Here is a 19,960-nt window from a genome sequence, read left to right on the forward strand (position 1 = left end):
GCGGCGGCCGCCGGGCCCCGGTGAGGCGGGGCGGCCCCGGGTCCCGAGGGCCGGGCGGCGCCTCACCTGCGGCCGGGCGGCCGGGCAGAGGACCGCGGGCTTCGTGAGGGCGCTGCTCGGCCGTCGCGGGGAGCCCGGGCCCCGGCGCGGCGGGAGCCTGCCCGGCGGGGGCGCTGACAGACGCGCGGAGGGCGGGGGAGGCCGGGGAGGTGTCACTGGCCTGTCGCGGTGGAAGTGCTTGGAAAGTTTGTTTTCGGCGCGCCGCGGCCTGGAGCCGAGCCTTTGGGCTTACCTTTCGTTCCGTCTGCGGAGGAACCGCCCTGGGCCTTCACCTGGAAGGGGGGGGGTCCCAGTGCCTCTGCCGCAGCGGAGCAGGAGGTACGAGTTCTTGCCCGGAGCACCTGATGCCCCGGGCCCCCCGAATTCACGCCTAGGATGGAATGTGATAGACTGCTGTCCCGGCCCGGCCGAGCGGCCAGGGGTGCTGTTCCTGCCTCGGGGCTCTTCTCCAGCCCCGGCATCGAGAGTGGGAAGCCCCAAGGGGGCCGGACTTGAACTTGCTTACCGGGGGAGGGGATTTGGTGGTGGGGGGAGAGTGATCCTGACGGGGAGGAGGGGTTTCAGGGGAAAATAAAAGGGAAAAGCACTTGTTGGGTTGAATGTTTTTGCTTAAAAGTGTTTCCACGTCCCCCCCCCCCTTCCCTCTGTTGCTAAAAGTATCTTGAGCGTTTTGATGTTTTCCCGGTGTTTGAGTTGGGGAGTTGCGAAGGTGTTTTCACGATTTATACCTTGGGCGCAACTGAGAAGTGGGTGCAAAATTAGGTTCCAAAGGCAAGGGAAAATCACTTAAATGAAAGAAGACCCAGGAAATGGACCCGACTCCTTGTTTTGCAGCGTACAGCTTTGTGGTGGCGGTTCTTAATCTTTTTTTTTTTTTTTTTTTTTGCCGGGGGGGGTGTCTTGTACCCCTTTGAGAATCTGACGGAAGGAATGAATCCTCTCCTGAGATTAAAACACAGAGCCGCCCCGCATTTTGTAGTTACTTCCGCTGGTTCTTGAACCTTCTGCAGCTCCTCAGTGGACTTCAGGCGGAGAACACCGTAGGGATGGGTGACGCTCCAGAGCCGCAGAGGAGGACCTGTTCAGTTGAGAAAACGGTGAAAGGGAAAGGGGCCGTCTTTGGCTGTTGCGACATGTGGCCGTACCCTGGGGTGTCTGGGCTGACAGGCAAAAACACGAAAGAGGCTTTTGGCGAGCCTCAGTGGAGGCCGGGGGTGAGCACGATCCCAGAAAGCGTGTAACACGAACCGTCCTACGGCGGTGCTGTTGGGGCGCAAGGTGCGAACTTTGCTGGAGTCCTCGGAAGGGACAGAGAGCACATTTCCTCACCGTCTTGGCCCTTCGCGTGATGGGCGGTCGACATCGGGAGTTTTCTCTAGTAAGCCGTCTTCTTAGCGCGGAATTGCTGGCATCCATGGAGGGAAAATGAATCTGGGTACAGCGGAGAGACCTCGCCGTCAGGAAGCCAGAGGAGCAAGGCTTTTGTTGGGTCCCCCCTGCCGGGTGAAGATAGGCCGTGTTTCCCCTCGGTGATGGCGCAGGTGCCCCCAGTATTGGCTTTTTCATCCGAGGACAGGTAGGCTTGGCGCTTCTGACAGTTCGGGTCTGGATTTTCAAGGTGGCACTGTGGGAGAAGCCCGTGGCCCCGCTGTGGATCTTGCCACTTTCCTGAGCGTGCGCCGCCAGCAGGGGGGCGCTACCGTGAGGTCTGAACGTGGCCTAGCCTGCTTGGATCCTCAGGTGGGCCGGAGGCTGTCCATAGCGCGTGCTGAGCACGGACTTTGTTTTTTAAATTTTTCTCTGGTTTTTTTGAGGGGGGAGGGGCAGAGAGAGAGGGAGGGAGAGAGTCCCAAGCCGGCTTCACGCTCCAACTCACAACCTGAAATCCTGACCGAAGCATGAGATCACGACCGGAGCCGAAATCGAGAGCGGACGCTTAGACGACTGAGCCACCCGGGGTCCCCTGTGGAACACTTACTTTAAAAAGCAGGCACTTTTCCAGATAGCTCCCGCCGTGTTGCTTGATTTCCGTTGATAGGGTGGGGTGAGGTCGGTGTCGTTCCCGTTTTACGGGCGTGGAGACCGGGAGACCGATGGATGGGGGGTAAGTATCTACCTGTTAAACCGAGCCTCTTGAACCCACGACTGAGCCGCGGCAGGGCCCCGGGCTCCCCTCTGCCCCCTCGCGTGGGGAGGGCCCCGAGGGCCGGCCTGGCGGGGGGCTCGGACGCCACTTGGCTTGAGGAGGTCCTCGGTGCCACTGCCCAGAACGTCTTTCCCGGGGTTGTGCCTGAGTGTCCCGACGGTGCCGTGCTGGAGGCAGGAGGGACCTCTTCACGTGGAAGGACCGCACACTTACTTATTTCTCGGGGCAGATGGCTGAACTCTGTGACCCCTGGAGCCCGTTTCGGCCTCGCACTGTCAGAAAGCAGCTGTTTGGAAAGAGGCTCCGCTTCGTCTGTGTTTGGGGGCCGCTGTTCTGAGTGGGGGAGGCTTGGGTTCCTCCCTCTGGGAGACCAGGGCTGCAGTGGCTTTGCTGGAGGTAAAGCGGGAGACGCTTTGCGAGCGTGGCCGCGTCTGTGCGGGGAGGCGGTTGGGAGAGCGGGGGACATGGAGAGGAGTGGGTTCTGATTTCCACACTCCTTTTCGGGTAGCTCCCTCTCATCGTGGTCTCGGGCGGTGTGATGTGTTTCTGTCCCCGCGACGCCCCTGCAGAGCGGGCAGGGTGAGGTCCCCACACTGAGAGGTGGGAGTGTGGGTTTGCCCTCTTCCGACAGGGTCTTGGGGGAAGGAGTGCGGCGGCAGCCTGTGTAGACGCGGGGCCTGAGCAGAGGCCCTGGGCAGCTCTTCAGAGCAGGCCTCGGCCTCTAGGCCGCCTGTAGCCCAGTTTTGGTGAGGAAGAAAAGGCGACCCCAGGGCGTGTCTTCCCTTCGTGCCACGTCCTCATCCCCGAGCCGAGCCGAGCCGAGCCGAGCCGCACGACGTGGGGTTTGGGTGCGTGGAGGGCGAGGGTGTGATGAAGGGGGAAGCGCTGCGGAAACGGGGTGAGCGCGCTCCGTCCCCTCCGAGTTGGTAGTGTGGAGAGCCCTCCCTGGCAGTGCACTTGGACCTTTCCTGAGGAGAATTTTCCGTGGAAATGGACTTTGGTGGGATCCCATGTGTGGCTGAGGAACATTTGATGCAGAAATGACTCCCTCAGCAGGTGTGAGGGCTGGGACGGACGTGTGCGAGCTCTGCCCCTGCCCTTTTGATGACAGCTGGCCGAAGGGGTGAGGAGTGCAGTTGTTTTGAAGGCAGGTTCAAAGGGCAAATCACCGGGGAGGAAGTGCTGGTGTGGAAACGAAGTTTTGGACGGGTATCATTCAGGCCTTTTTACTAGTGCCTTCTTCTGTAACTGGGTCGTGTTTAATACCGGACCCTTTAAAACATTGCTTGATTATCGAGAACCGGTTTTTATCCAGTCTCTAGCTGAATCGACAGGCAGAGTTGATTTCCTTTCCTTTCCCCTTTCCTTTCCTTTCCTGTTATATGTATTTATTTTTGAGAGAGAGCGAGCGAGCGAGAGAGAACGTGTGTGCGCGTGTGGGTAGGGACGGGATAGAGAGATAGGGAGACAGAATCCCAAGCAGGCTCCACGCTGCCAGCGCAGAGCCCAACATGGGGCTTGAACCCACAAACCGTGAGATCACGACCTGAGCTGAAATCAGATACTTAACTGACTGAGCCACCCAGGCACCCCAGAGTGCGTTATTTTCGAGTGATGGGGAATATGTTCTGCTGATAGTGCCTTGGATATGAAAGGCCTTTCAGGTTTGCGATGGTTCTTGAGGATCTGTTTTCATTGCTTGACTGGTTGCATTTATGTAGTTGCCCAGAGTCTGTTTCCATCCTCTTAGACTGGAAAATTTTCCTTACTTAAACTGAAATTTTTACTCCCAAGAAATTCCAAGTCCTTTTGAATGTCTTAAGAGAGATAGTTTGTTATAAAGGATTTACATTTGTGGGTTTCAAATCCCTCATCAGAGGAACCGATTCAGGTTTCTGTGTAAATAGTTGGATTGCACATAGGCCCACAGAAGTAGAACTGACAGCACCGCAAGCTCGGTGCGCGGAATAGACGGCCACGGCCTACGTCAGCAGCCCCTGCCCGGACGCACGGCCCGCAAAGCAGACAAGGACGGTTTGCATTTGGAGTGTTGCCCAGGAGCCTGATGAAGGTGGGCACATAGTTCCTGGTGGCCTAGTGACCTCCTCTGCCCCACAGACGAGATCAAGTGTCCTCTGCACCAGCCGCTGTGCTTTGAATCAGCTTGCAGCCTTCAGGGAATCGCAATATTTAAAGGCATGTGTGAAGGTGTGTCTGGATGCCAAGCAGGGTCGTTCTGGAGGTGTGTGCCTTCTGCATGTTGGTGGAGCTGGGGGTGGCAGGTCTGCCCACGCTGGAGAAGGCTGGAGAGGCCCGTGTGCAGGCAGCTGCGGTGTGTGTGTGTGTGTGTGTGTGTGCGTGTGTGTATGTATGTGCATCTCGGAAGTATCTCACAGTTCATCTGGCTGAAGCTTAGCTGTTACAATGAAATCATTGTTAAAGTCTCATTCTTCAACCTGTTTTTCTCTTTTGGAATTAATTGTACTGCAGTGGGAGTTGTATCTCAAAGCGACAGCTGTATATTGGATGCTGTCAGAGAAGGCTGATAAGATTTGCAGGGAAGCTTGAAGCCTTACAGAAATTGTTGTTATGTGCTTTGACCTGCCGTGGTACCTGTGGGAAAAGGGGCCTGGAGTTAACTTTTCTGTTCTCCCTCCCTGTTTCTGAGAAGCTGGGAGGACAAAGCCTGCAGTGGACCTGGGAGCTCTGTGCCACCCAGGAGGAAAAGGTTCTACCTTGCAGATCTTGCTCTTAGACCCAGTCTGAAGTTGAGGGCATGTATTCAGTTGGGGCCTGGCTCTGGATGCTCCCCTACAGTGAAGGAAGTGGCTTCATCTCAAGGGGTGGCCATATCGCATTCTCATCACACACTCTCCCCTGGCAGGGCTGAAAACATTGACACACTTTGTTCCTAGTCCCCCTTTCTCGGTGACTGGGAAGTGAGCACTGCTGGAAGGGTGCCTCAGTTCCAGCATTCCTAGGACTTCCCTGTCTCTCCTAGCCTGTCCCTTTGCTCCTCCTCGATGAGAGTCCCTTCTCGGATGCACCTGCCGAGTGCCCTGTACAGCCCAGGTAGTGTCCAGGGTGTTCTAAGCTGCCGGTTTCTCCTCTTCAGGCTCTTCCTCTTTGCCTGAAGAAATTCCCCCAGTGGAAACTACCCCCTTGGTGACCGTGAAGCCTTTTCTGAGTGATCAGCTTCTTTGTGTGTGTCCCACCCACCCCTGCCCCATCCCTGTCCGCTTTGGTCTGCAATAGTTTTATTATATAGTCAGTTCTGAAACAGGTTCTGTGCCTTGTTTTGTCCTTGTCTTTCTGAACTTTGAGGTTCTGGATGGCTTTGGTTACTGTCTCATCTTTTCTCTTCATGGTTCTCATGCCTGGACTTCCAGTAGTATTTGTCACATACCCGTGTATCTTCCCATTTTTGCCATTTGTTAAAAGCATGTCAGAATCCTACATGTACATTCTGATTCCCTTGCATTTACAGCTGTATATGCTCAAGGGGTGGAGGGCTTCATCAGAAACTGTTTGTTCCCTATTTAATGCCCCGTTTGCAAGCATTCCGAACCAGGAAGAAGTCAGACGCTTAAAAACATGGATTCATGTTCCACTCTTCTGTTGTCTAAGGAAATACAACTTAAGAAGGAGATACTCTCTTTTTCCATGTATATATTATATCACTTACCTGACCCTTGAGAGGTTATATTTCAGAGGTACCCATTTCTTTTCGTAACTATAGCTCCTTGCAGGTTGGGGACCAACTGTTGGGTTAAATCTGGAGTAGCAAACTACTTACGTCAAACATACAGTATTTGAGCTGAGGCTTTTCATGTTGGCACTGCCGCCGTGGTGGGCGAGGCCTGCCGTGGACCACTGTCCTCACGTAGCCAGACCCTGAGTACCGAACCTGTAGAAGTGCCAGCCGCCAGTGTCGGTGATGTGGGCTCTGCGTGAGAGACAGCTACTCTCAAGGCAGTTGCTTTCCCGTTAGGAGGACTTTTTCCTTGAAGATTCCTGAGGATGAGGGTCACCCTAGCAGTCTCTCTGCCCAGAAGCCAAGCTGCTATTCTCTTATGATATAGGGCCCTTAGGGGAAATGGCACGTATTTCTCTGCTGCTTTAGGCGAGGTCATTGAGGGCTTTCCCCAGGCCTTGACTTTGCTCTGATTTATAAAAGTATCCTGTCCTAAAAGGGGCATAAGCTCTGTGGCTAGGTGCGACCACATCCAGTGCCACAGCTCTTCATCCAGGTGCATGAAGCCCCACCCTCCTCGGATGGTTGTGTGGCTGATGGTTCTGGGGGTTGTCCATGCAGCCCCCCTTGTCTTAGAGGTTCCTACCATGCACTTACGCATGGATGCTCAGTGAGTGAGAGAGCCACCAACCTAGCAGGAGGGCAGGAGTGACAGGAGCGTTAGACCCAGCATGGGCCAGCGCTGGCCGTTAAGAAGTGCAGCATGGGTTCCTCCTTCGGGAAATGATGGGACCAGCCCATTCTTTGGGAAAGTTGCCCAGACGCTGGTTTTGCTCAGCTCTGCTCTTAGGAAGGTCTGATCTGGAGAGTCACAGCAGCCAGACCCTGTGGGGGCAGGTGAGGTAGCAAGCTAACTTACTAGGAAAGCTAAGAAGCTTGATAACTGCTTGTTTCCGGGCTCTTGTCATTATTAACTGGCTTCCTTCCTCGAGGGTGAGCCCTGAGCTCTTCTGCATTTTTTCTCTGCAGTGAATGGCCCATGACTTAGGCTGGACAGGAGGCTGAGAGAATAATCTGTCCTCTCAGTGCATGATCTCTGAAGCTCAGGATTTACTGCCCCCCTTTTCCATTGTCAACTCATTTTTTTCTTCCTGCAGTTTGGCATTTTTCTTTGATGGGTTTTTTTTTCATTCGTCAAAATTATAGTCTTCTACTGATTGTATGTACATAGCTGGTTATTATCAGATATACAGCTTTAAAAATGTGTGTCTAAATATAGATTTTATTTGTGAATGCATTTTATTCTCATTCCTAAAAAAAGAAAACAAAACTTGTAATCTAAATGCTTTTTTTGTTGTTGTTGTTTAATCTTAGAAAAGTCTCCTGCCCAGAAGCTGCTGGCACTGTGCTTTGTGTCTCGGGTGGAAGGGGGTGAGGATGGTCTGGTGATGGAGAAGAGACCTCAACAGAACCAGGCCTCCACACTCGTGGCCTGAAGGAGTCCTTGGGTGAAAAAGATGGCTGCTCAGCGGGTGTGGGACAGCCTGCATGTGCCCCCAGCCCTGTGAGTCCCACCAGCCACAGCCCCACCCCAGGGGCTGAGGGGAGACTGGCCCCAAGGGCAGTGAATTGCTCTGCCAGCCTTAGTGGGGCCGCTCCAGAGAGGAGGGCAGAAGAGCGTGGACTTATGTGCACTGAGCCGGGGCTTTCTTGGCAGGGCAACCCAGAGGGTAAGGGAGCAGGGGGCAGCCAAGTGTGGAGGAAGTTTGAGGAGGGAGCACATGTCTAGTGTTGGGAAGACCGGGAGGGCTGTGCTTGCCTAGGGCTTTTGCAGGGAGACCTCTCTGCTCCAAAAACAGAAGGCTTTTGGACGATGCAAGCTAAAGAAGGTGGGGGTGTTAGGAAATTTATTCTTAACTTTTTCTGTTAGTTTTTTTCTTTAAGTGTATTTCATTCAGATTGTTTAAGTTTACTTGAAGCTATCAAAATAGCCTCTAAAGAAACATTTTTTTTTTAAACTTAGTTTTTAAAATTTTATTTTAGAGAGGGGCTGGGTAGAGGGGCAGGGGTGGGGAGAGAGAGAATCCTAAGCAGGCTCCATACTCAGTGTGAAGCATGATCAGGGCCTCATTCCCGCGACCCTGGGATAGGCATCATGACCTGAGCTGAAATCAAGAGTCAGACATTCAACTGACTAGCCAACCAGGTGCCCCACAAAAAACTTTTTTTTTTTTAATATATTTTAATTTATTTTTTATTTTTGATAGACCAAGCAGGGCAGGGGCAGAGAGAGAGGGAGAGAGAAAATCCCAAGCAGGCTCCGCACTGTCAGCCTAGAGCCCAATGTAAGGCTTGAACTCACAAACCATGAGATCATGACCTGAGCTAAAATCAAGAGTTGGATGCTTAACTGACTGAGTCACCCAGGCACCCCGATAAACTTGGGGTGCCTGGCTGGCCCAGTTGGTCGAGCATGTGACTCTCGATCTCGGGGTTGTGAGCTCAAGCCCCACACAGGATGTAGAGATTACTTAAAAATAAGATCTTTAAAAATAAATAAATAAACTAAAGTTGATTTTGGGGTAATTTTAGATATATAGAAAAGTTGTGAAAAACACAGAGTTCCCATAAAACCCATCATCCCACCTCCCTTAATGTTAACATTTTTACAGCATATCACTTCTCTCAAACTCAGAAATGAATGTTGGTGCCACACTCTGAACTGCAGACCTGTTGGGGTTTCATCAGTCCTCCCCACCCCCACCCCCCCCCCCCCCCCCACTCCCCACCACTGTCCTCCTGTTCTATGATCCCATCCAGGAGCCACGTTCACTTAGTCGTTTCCTTGATTTCCTTTGGTCTAGGACAGATTCTCGTTGCATCCAGTTTTTCATGAACTTGATGCTTTTGAAGAGTATTGGTCAAGTATTTTGTAGCCTGTCCCTCAGTTTGGTTTTGTCTGATGTTTTTGGTGATGACACTGGAGTTATCGGATCTGGAAGAATCCCACAGAGGTGGGGGTGTCTCTAGTGCATCCTGTCAGGGGTCCATGTGCCTTATTACTGGTGAGACAAAACAGGATTAGGTCTTAATAACTGGAATTAGGTCTATGGCCCTGCTCTGCTCTCTGTTACTTGTTATTTTGTCATAGGATGACCACAGTATTTCTATTTTTTTTAATATTTTACATATTTTTGAGAGAGAGTGCAAGTGAGGGTGGGGCAGAGAGCGGGGGACAGAGGATGCAAAGTAGTTTCTGCACTGACAGAACAGAGCCCGACACGGGGCTTGAACTCATGAACCATGAGATTGTGACTTGAGCCAAAGTCGGACGCTCAGCCGACTGAGCCACCCAGGTGCCCCCACAGTATTTCTGTTTTGGAAGGCACTGTCATACTCACCCAGTTGGATACTCCTGAGTTCCACGTGAAGATACCTGGGACCCGCAGGGCTTCTAACTTAACACACTGGATCAGAGCTGGCATGGGGTCCAGGTACCTACTTGTTTCGACTGCTTTCTGGTAACATGAACACTTCTGGGATAGCACAGGGACAGAGATGTTCCCAGGTACGGAGTGAACCCGAATGCCCTGATAGAACTGATTTCGAATCCGGTCCAGTCCCCTGCCCTCTGGAGTATTTGGAGTCGGTGATCCACTGGGCATTTGCCACGGTCTGCTCAGGTCCTCTGTGCCCAGTCCCTTCCTGCTCTCTTTGCAGGCAAGAGGATGGAGTTATGTCACCTGGCCCTTGTGAAAATTAGGTGGTCAGCTTTGATTCGTTCTCTTCTGGCTTTTTTCCTTTCCTTTTTAAAAAAAAATTTTTTAAACGGTTTTTATTTATTTTTGAGACAGGGAGAGACAGAGCATGAACAGGGGAGGGTCAGAGAGAGGGAGACACAGAATCTAAAACAGGCTCCAGGCTCTGAGCTGTCAGCACAGAGCCCACCGCGCGGCTCAAACTCACGGACCGCGAGACCATGACCTGAGCCGAAGTCGGCCGCTTAACCGACTGAGCCACCCAGGCGCCCCTGGCTTTTTTCCTTTCTGGTGAAGCTGCCGTTGTTCATTGTCTGAAGACTTTGCCTTGAGTCGCAGTCTAACTTGTGGGCTGTTCTTTGGGGCTTGTAGAGTGAATCCAGAGCAGAGTTTGGAGTGTTTTTCTAGCCTGGAACTCCGAGGATAAGCATTTTCGGAAAATCGTGGATTTCATTTTTTTCTCCTCCCATCTACACACGGCAAATACAAGACCTTTATGAAGATAAGAATTGGTAGGAAGAGAGAACAGGGCAGGGGTCTAAGGGAAAGCACTTCAAAGAAAATGATGGTGACAGCCCCCGGCCACAGGCAGATAGACCTCAGGGTGTCGAGGGCCCGCCCTGGGGCTGGGGCCAGTCTCGGGAGGTGTGCGGAAGGTGTGCGTCAGGTGGGCAGAGTTGGCTAAGACAAGGTGAAATACAGACTGGTGTGCCTGCGCACCCTTCTTGCCATATTCCTCCTTCTCTTGTTTCTGGCAACTGCCTCTAAATGGGTGGTTGGAGGAGGTGTAGATGAATGTCGTGCTAGACAAAATAGATCTTTCCCCGCGTGCCGATGGTGGCGTGCAGCTCTGCTGTGGCAGTTAGCCGTTAACACTGGGACACAGTGTCTCTGGGTCTCGCTTGGCCGTTATTGTTCCCAGTAAGAAACTCTTCATTCAAATTTTGCAGATACGGAGTCCAGGAAGGGAGGGCAGCTGCTTATAGTGCCTTTTCAGTTGTCAGGAGAGGAGGCATCCTCAGTTAGAGATCGCTGTCTCTTCTGCTGTTGCAAACCACACAAGTGTTTACCACTGGATGGGTGTTCCTGCTAGGTGACATTTATTCATGTGGCCAGTGGCATTTTGGGGGCTGGTTTTGTTTTTGTTTTTGTTTTTTCCTATTTCAAGGAGAGAGAACCTTCCGAGGATTAAAGATCCCAAGTCTGACCACAATCTGGCATTTTCCTTACAGGATGATGTGTTAGAGTTACTAGAACAGTTATCCTTGTCCCCGTGCTTTATATGTTTATGTGTGGGAAACACTGATGGAAGGCAAAACCAGGACATTTTTAGGAACTGTGGGAAGTTTCTGTGTTGGTCCCTTTACTGCTCTCAGGAATCTTGTGCCTCGCCAGGGGAGATGTTCACTTGGCGGTGCATGAGCTGTGGGCCGTCAGGACAGAGTGCAGCACTGTCCACACTAAGGTTGAAGGGCACAGGGGGAGGAGAGGGCACAGCTAGCTGGATCAGATATGTGGGAGGTACTGAGGGTCCCCAGCCCAGCAGAACGGAGAGGAGGGGAATTCTGGAGGAGAGGGATTGGTAGGGCATTGGAAGTGCCCATATGCTGTAGATTTTTTTTAACTTTTGACTTTTTAGTCTTGGAGGCCATGGGAGGTTTCCTCGAAGGAGATGGTGTCGACCTGGTAGCTGGAGAGTGGGAAAGAGGAGGCCCCCAGCATTTGGCTCCCCTGGGTAGGACAGCAAACAGCTGGGTGCCTCCTGGCCTTTAGGGCATCATGAGGTAACCTTTTGATCAAGTTAGGTATCACTCAGATTTCCAGCCTAGATGATGGCGAAAACGTGTGTTGAATAAACTTAATTCCCAGCGAGAGGTTCATGTTTAAGTGTTATATAATTAATGTGCCTTTAGGTTAGAAACCCAGTCTTTTTAGTTGTCAACTTTAATATGTTGAGTTATTAATTTTTAGCAAAACAGAAGGCAAGAGTGTGTTACTGTTTTGTGACTAATAATAGTAAAGCTTTTAATGCATATTCGTTTTAGATTTTATCCAAGGTTATTTGGCTGTGAAATGAAATCTTAAGTATATGATTAGACTAATTGTCTTTGAAATGTTGCTGTTTTTCTGATACAGCTCCAGAGTGGCAGTCTTGAAAAGCGGAAATATGATTTCCATGGTGAACCTCCCCACCCCGGTAGTTAATGATTTCTCCCTCCCACATAGGATCTGTGTCTGAAAGATATGAGTTTACTCATCTCATTAGCAAAAACTCATTACACGTCCTGAGTCCTTGATGTGAATGAATGAGCTGGTGAACCTAGAAGGAAGTTCAAAGGGTCTGTTGGTCCCATGTGGTATCATCAGTGTCCATTGAGGACTTGAGCCTAACGTGGGATATGGTAGTGATTGCTCAGCACACCTCACGAAGAGCCTGCCAGGTGAGGGCCCCACTTACCTGGCTCACATGGAATATCAGCATCTGAGACGCCTGTTGCGAAGTGGGGTGGGATTTGAATATGGTTTCACTGCTGGGTGTGTAACTGTCACCAAGGACCTGCCTTGTGCCTCAGCGTCCCCCATCTTTAAAAAAAAAAAAAAAAAGGATGTGGGCGGTCCTCACCCTGAGTTGTTTTGGGGACTAACCGTGATAACATGCATAAAATGGTCAGAGGAGCACATAGCAAACAGTAAGCACTTAACAAATGTTATCGTTTATAGAAGTAGAGAAAAATGGCATTTCATTATTTTTATCTTAATGGTATTTAATTTTTTTTTTAAACGTTTATTTATTTTTGAGACAGAGACAGACAGAGCATGAACGGGGGAGGGGCACAGAGAGGGAGACACAGAATTGGAAGCAGGCTCGAACTCACGGACTGCGAGATCGTGACCTGAGCTGAAGTCGGACGCTTAACCGACTAAGCCACCCAGGCGCCCCTATCTTAATGGTATTTAAAGTTGTATCTGTAAAGGGTATGTGTAATTATTTGGAGAATTCAAAGAATGAACACATAAACAGACTTGCATGTGTCCACCACCTTGCTTTAAACATAGGGTATTCACCAGGTTTTTGGAAGCCCTCTGAGTGGCCCTCCTGATTGTAATCTCATGCCCAGCGGTCCAGAGGTAACTGACATCCTGATGTTCATGTTAATCAAGTTAATGGTGTGTGAAGTATGCCTTTAGGCAGTTCCAAAGTGCAGGAAGCAAGCGGAGCTTCTGTGTCCATGAAAAGATTCTGTGTTTCATAACCTGTGGTGACGTATGTACAGCGTTAACAGTGAAGATACAGGTTAGTGAGATTCGGAGACCGTGTTGGCCGAGTCCTGCCATCTGCGAAGCCTGAAGGCTAGACTTCAGGTGGATGGCCGCCCTGACCTTGTGTCCCTCTACCTGCCTCGCCTGCTTCTTGCTCGGTGAGAGGCTCCAAGGGACTGAAGGACACAGTGGGAAGACAGATAAGTGGCCACCCTCAGGGATCACCCACTGAATGCTTCTCCCTTCCCTTTCTGCCCTTTCTCCACCCTATTCTGTGGAACAGTAGAAACAGTCGTACTCCGGTCTTTCTTGAGAGCCAGGCAGCCGACCACCTGGAGCTTCAGCTGGTCAGTGTGGTTCCACACTGGTTAGCACAAGCTGTGTTTTGCTTTGTGTCATGCTGCACAAGAGCTTGGTGACCACTTGTCTTACGTGAGCCGGCTCCCTGTCTGCCTGAGGTTGAAGACCTGTGTGGCCTGCGGAGCATGTGGCACAGTGTGTGTTGTGAGCTCAGGAAGACAGACACCTGGCCCCCAGAGTCCCCTCCTGCCACCTTAGGCAGCAGCCACGTGAGCCACGACACACCTCACAGAGTGCTTCCTGCACTTGTCTGTTACAGGCGCTCAGCAGCCCTCAAGAGGTGGGTGAATGTTATCAACCTCATTTTATTATTTAAAAATTTTTTTTTGAAAATAGCTTGCTTATTTATTTATTTATTTATTTATTTATTTAAAAATAATGTTTGTTTATTTTTGAGGGGGGGAGTGTGAGCAGGGGAGGGGCAGAGAGAGAGGGAGACAGGATCCCAAGCCGGCTCTGCTGTCAGTGCAGAGCCTGACTTGGGGCTCAGACTCATGAACCTGAGCCGAAATCAAGAGTCAGACACTCAGATACTGAGCCACTCAGGCCCCCTGGTTTTTTGTTTTTGTTTTTTAAATATTTGTTTTGAGAAAGAGAGGGAGAGGAGAAGTGCATGTGAGGGGAGGGACAGAGAGAGGAGAGAGAGAGAATCTCAAGCAAGGTCTGTGCTGTCAGCACAGAGCCCAACATGGGGCTGGATCCTCTGAACCATGACATCATGACCTGAGCCAAAATCCACAGACACCTAACTATGCCACCTAGACACCCCCAACCTCATTTTACAGAAGAGTAAATTATGGCTCAGAGTGTGTGGCTTACCCATGGTTATCCCTGGTTTCAGCTAAGTCACAGATCTAGAACTTGGGTCCACAATTTTGCTACTCCACCACCGTTTGTTCCTCTTGGTGGAAGTAGGGGGTGGGGCGGCAGCAGTGGTTTCTGGGCCTGATTCTGGGCTTTGTGGAACCTCCTGGGGTGAGAGGACGTTTTTTACAGTGAGCCTGGTTGATGTGAGAGCAGGGTTCCTTTGGGGATGAGCCGGCGGGGTTGGTGGCAGTTTCCCACCCCTGGTTATGCAGGGAGCTAGAGGGAGGTGTCCCCACTGTGTCCAGCATTGGCTGTGCCTGTCTCAGTGTGTTCCAGGGCTCCAGAGCACACTCTGCCCGGGCGGCATTTAAAGACCACTTAGCTTTTTGAGTTTGGGATCCTCTCCCAAGGAAAAGTTGCCGGCTGGAGCCTTAAACCACATGGCTGCCTCTTGACCATATAAGAGCCTGATTTTATTTTTATTAAAAAAAAATGGTTTTTTTTAATGTTTTTATTTTATTTTTGAGAGAGAGAGAGACATAGTGAGAGCAGGGGAGGGGCAGAGAGAGAGAGAATCTGAAGCAGGCTCCAGTCAGCGCAGAGCCCAACTTGGGGCTTGAAGTCACAGACTGCAAGATCATGACCTGAGCCGAAGTCAGACGCCCAACTGACTGAGCCACCCAGGCACCCCAGAAGGGCCTGATTTTGATCTTGGTTTCTCTCACAGTGTGTTTGGGGGCTCAACCTCCCTGTATCATTTTGTTTGCCTCAGAGTTAGAATCGGACCTTCTAGTACAGTGTATATTTAATTCAGTTTTACTCAGATACATAAACCACACATTTGGAAAGGGGATGGGCTTCGTTTTTGTCTCCAAAGGCTTATTTTATGATCTGATGGCCCTTGGAATGGAAACCTCTCCTCTGTTATTTAATTGTAGAAGTGTTTTTAGTGCACTCCCTCTGAGTTGGCTGGTGTGCTTTGTGTAGATTAACTCATTAAATCCTCACAGCAAGCCTGGGAGGTCTGGTCTCCTTATTCCTAGCTGTGAGGTAGAGTCTGAGCCACAGAGAGGAGACCTAACTTGTTCAAGGTAAGACAGCCAATGAGGAGCAGGGCTGGGATCCGAACCTGCAGAGTGAGAGTTCTAACCGTTTCGTGCTAATTCTTCACTCGTGCTTGTAGCTTTTGTCTGTCTGTCCGAGGCCGAGACTAGTTCACAGGCAAAAGGTGTAGGCAGTTTAGTAACTAACGATTAAGCTTTCCGATATTTATTCCTGTGATATCAAGGAATTAGATTCTTCCTCAGTGTGTTTGTAGAAATGTAAGAAACCCTTAAGAGCCAAGGCATTCTTAAAGAACCTAGTTGTGATTGCTCAGAGAGGGAGTGTGTAGTCCCCCTGCTGTGAATCTGGTGCAGAGCCATGGCCTTCCCCTCAAGGGCAAAGACTTTCTCATCACACCAACCCTGAGTGCAGCCTCAGACTCCCCAAGCTCCTTCTTTGTGAAATCCTTGTTTAATTTGCATTTTATCCTTCCTGAAGAGATAAGATGGGGAGAAATTTCTGGAGGGATCTGAGGAATGGCAGCCATTCATTCCTCTTCCTGCAGATCCCACTCCTCTGCCTCCTGGCATCCACGCAGGTGCTGTCTCCTTTTCTCCTAGTCCCCAGGGTTCAGGTAGGATTGGGCTCTTGGTAGGTGCTCAGTGAATGTCTGTTAGCGGGATGAGTGGATAAATCACTCCGCATTGTGAAATGTTTTAAAGCACATTTTCAAACAAAAAGAAGAAAAATCATGTCTCCCATCCTAGTTCTTCGAAGCACTCTGAGCAAGAAAGCTGCTCTGCAGCCGTGCCTTATCCCCTGTGTAGACGCAGGAGCCCTGGGAGTAGCTATGGCTTCTCCCCAGAGGCTGGCAGGAGCCTCCTGTGGCCTGGTGAGCTCGCTCACTCCTGCCTGCACTTTCCCACCTGCCCAGTAGGGTACTGTCTTGCCACCAGGTGATAACTGACCGTGAGATGTGCTTTAAAAATATGTGGCTCTGTGTTTTAAAAATCAGCTTCCAGGGGTGCCTCCCTGGCTCAGTTGGTGGAGCATGTAATTCTTGATCTTGAGGTTGCGAATTCAGGCCCCATGTTAGGTGTAGAGGGTACTTAAAAATAAAATCTTAAAAAAAAAAAAAAAAAAAAAAGGCTTTCATCTACCTGGCAGTTGGTTTCCTAAGGGTTAGTGAAGCTGTCTTGTCTGGTGCATGAGACTTGGTGGGAGGTGGGAAAGAAATCTGTGGGTCATTTGTTTTCCTTTGCCATGAGTTTATTTGTGTTTTAATCCCTGTGTTAAAAATGTTTGTTATATTTAGTGGTTTTAAATGGTGGATACTGGGTATTTTGATGTTGATATTTTCCTTAACTCTTAGTGGGTGACCAGTGTACTGTGCATTTCAGTTGAGCCTTAATATGTTTTTGGTGGATATGAAAATGTAACTTGATCTCAAATTAATTCTCCCTTGAAAGTTTCTACTTCTGAGAGGGGACTGTCGAACTCGATGCTCATGGGGTCAAAGAAGTTGAAACTCTTTTAAGTTTTTATTTACAAATTGTGTGAAACAAGTTGAAGTCCACAGAAAATGCCCAGTTCACAAATGGACTGTATTCTTACAAGTTCAGTTGGAATCAACTGTATAAGACTCAGGCTTGTCTTCCTGTCAGAGCCACTCCTGCGAAGGGCTGGTTGTGGTCCCTGCTCCGAGAGGTGAGGTGAGCACAGCAGGTGGCACTTGTACGTAGATTCTCCCTCCACACCGATGTGGACAGAAAGAGATTCTTGCTGAGGGGGGAGGGGGGACATGGTGATACCCTATTCCAGAGGCTCCAAAGGTGCCGGATGTCAGTGGCACTGATTTCCCATAGCCAAGTTCGATCGAGAACAGCCATCTTTCCTTGTTCTCGTGAGAGCTGTGCCCCGGACACATCTCCCACATTTCTCAGCAGTGAAGCAGGTACAAAACCTTGTCCTGGCCAGCCACACGGGAGGAAGGAGAGAGAAACATACAGGGGGATCTCCTTCTGGGGGGGGGGGCATTGATGGGGGGCTGTACCGGGAAGTGGGGGAGGAAGGGTGAGGGCTGGAGACGGCCGGGGCGGGGGGCTGCTGACGGGAAAGGAGCAGCCTTGGCCAGCCGGGGGTGGGGGGAAGGACAGCTGCTGGTGTGAAGCTGGCGACCGTCCTCGGGTGTGAGGGGCTTGGATTTGGGGTATGTGCACGTGTGTGTAGGAAAGGCGAGCAGTCGTAACTCTCGTGGTGACGTGGTGGCTGCAGGGCCAGGCAGAGGGTCATGTTCTTGAGAACTTCTCTTGTGCTCAGCACCATTTTATTAGGTGGGATGGAGATGGTGGACAGTCATAACTAGGGTTTTGTTGCTTTAAATATGTTCAGGGGCGCCTGGGTGGCTCAGTCGGTTAAGCGGCCGACTTCAGCTCAGGTCATGATCTCTCGGTCCATGAGTTCGAGCCCCGCATCAGGCTCTGGGCTGACAGCTCTGAGCCTGGAGCCTGTTTCAGATTCTGTGTCTCCCTCTCTCTGACCCTCCCTTGTTCATGCTTTGCCTCTCCCTGTCTCAAAAATAAATGAAAGGTTAAAAAAAAAATTAAAAAAAAAATATGTTCAGAGATTTCAATTTCAGAAGCTATTGAGTAACCCAAACTATTTACTTACCACAATTTTGGGTCATCAGGTGGGTGGCAAGCTGACTGGGTTGTGCTGAGAGGGAATGAGTCACCCGCAGGTCCTGGGTCACTTGGGATCCCTGGGGGCTGTGCTGCTTCCACAGTGCACAGGGCAGGCAGGCTGCAAAGGGCACCTTGGGACGAGACCCCACCCCGCGGGGCAGCCAGTCTCGGCAAGCGTCCTCCAGATTGTGGCCGACAGTCTCAGTGCCGTTTATGTTGCTTAAGTACCACCTCAAGATGTTTTTAAAAAAATCAGCCCTTTCGAATAAACATTTGGACTTCTCACACTTGGAAGAAGGCTTTTCTCTTAGGTTTTTCACTGTGCAATTGATGCTTAAATGCTTTAAAGAGTAATGTTGTGGCTGTCTTTCTTAACTCCAGAAGTAAAATTATTTGTTAAAACATACGCACGCCAGTGAGTTACGGCTATGGCAAGAGAAAGCACGGGCATTCACTTGACCCTACAAACCTCTCCGTCACGGAGGGGCCCTGAGAGCTGGTCTTGCACTGAGGTGCTCTGTTAGCCTGCAGTGGCCGAGGCAGGAAGGAAATTACAGAATTCCACAAAGGGGGAAGGTTGCCCCTGACAGGTTTCTGTGTCATGGTGCCCATAATTGCCGGAGCAGAGAAAACCACCAGGGCAGCAATGGCCTGGTGGCCACCATCTTGGAGCCCAGGCCTGGTGATAGGAGGGAATAAATAGCCCTGGCTAAGCTAGTGTCACACTCTGGTTCAGGACATGCTTGGGCCCTTATGGCCAGCCCGTTTCTCAGGATCCCACTCCTGTGGTTTGAGGCACCCAGAGGGTACCAGAAGTGATCCCAGAAGGGACGTTTCAGGGCCATTGAGGTCCCTGCCTGACACTGAGGAGTTCTGTCTGGAGATGGCCCATACTGTGGGTCACACTAGACTGTTGAGTCTAGAGATGCTTTTGTCTTAGGACCTTTGCACTGGCCGGTCCTCTGCTGGGAAGGCTCTCCCAGATTTCTTTAGGGCTTTCCCCTTCTTGCATCTTTGCTTAGGTGTCACTTTCCCATTCAGGGTTTCTGTGTTTGAATTTGCACATCCCACAACTACTCACATCAAATACAACTACCACAAACTACTCTGTTTCCTTCCTGGCTGTATTTTTCTCATGGTAATTATCACCATCTGACACTGTGATGCTTACTTGTTGTTTGCATTTTGGGGTATCCGTGTGCCATATCAGAATGTCGCTTTCTTAAGGGTATAGGCTTAGCCTCGTTCTTTGTTGTGCCTCCAGTGTCTAGAGCAGTACGTGGCACGTAGCAGGTACTCCGTGAACCTGTGCTGATGAAGTGGATAAAGCAGTGTGCACCCGAGGGTGCTGCATTTGACTGATATCATTGAAGCTGCTGTGAGGCCCTGCCGTTTGACTTAAAGCATGTGACGTTGTGACGGCCAAGCAGGTGTGTGTGTTTGTGTGTGTATGTGTCTGTCTGTCTCGTGGCATCTGTTATTGCTGTCTCACAAATCCAGAGTCCTTTCTCTGCTTCATTTGGATGTTGAATCTGCTGTATTTTGAATCTGAAACATTAGGGGAAAGTGAAACTTTAAAATGTGCGATGCATGTTTAGCTATTACATTTCATTTTCTTCACGTGAATATTTCCTTCCCTGCCGAGCAGCACCATCCAAGCTGCCATCACTGTCCCCTGAACAGTGCTGCAACCCTCCACTGGAGGCCACTCCCAGCACCTGAGGGTACTCTCTTCATCAAGCCTCTTGCCCACTCATGCTTCAGCCCCACAGTAGCCAGAAGTCTGCTTTGTACCCCTAGTACTTGTCTGCTCTGTCCTGGCCACCTCACAGCTTTAGCCAGCCGCTTTTGTAAATGACATCAGGCCTGTTGCCTGTTTGGATGTCACTTCCTAAGGGCAGGGATCATGTCTGCCGATGGCCGTGTCCCTGGACCCTTGCTAGGACAGTGGTAATGTTTATTGAGTAATTGGGTTAATAATGTAGTTTATTTCGTTTAAGAAATTCTGATGAGCAAAATGAGTGTGTAATATTCCTATGAAGTGACAGAGAACCTGTGGTTTGGGAGAGTAGGATGTGCTTACGAGAGTATGCCCAATGACCTGAGTTGTCTGCACAGGGTGGATTCAAGGTCTTGTTGTTCCCTT

General features: G+C 50.5%; 1 protein-coding gene across 4 annotated transcripts in view; it reads left to right on the forward strand.

The window, feature by feature from the left end:
* PDPK1 (3-phosphoinositide dependent protein kinase 1) overlaps positions 1 to 19,960 on the forward strand; it is a 79,792-nt gene that overhangs the window by 4,830 nt on the left and 55,002 nt on the right. Inside the window, exon 2 of one of the 4 annotated variants that reach the window (XM_049637322.1) lies at positions 7,275 to 7,464. The exons of 2 other annotated variants lie outside the window; for them this stretch is intronic. The gene's annotated coding sequence lies outside the window, so the exon portion shown is untranslated. One more of the 4 variants, XM_049637323.1, reaches the window with a different exon arrangement.

This window comes from Panthera uncia, chromosome E1, assembly GCF_023721935.1.
Source record: "Panthera uncia isolate 11264 chromosome E1, Puncia_PCG_1.0, whole genome shotgun sequence".
Taxonomy (NCBI): Eukaryota; Metazoa; Chordata; class Mammalia; order Carnivora; family Felidae; genus Panthera; species Panthera uncia.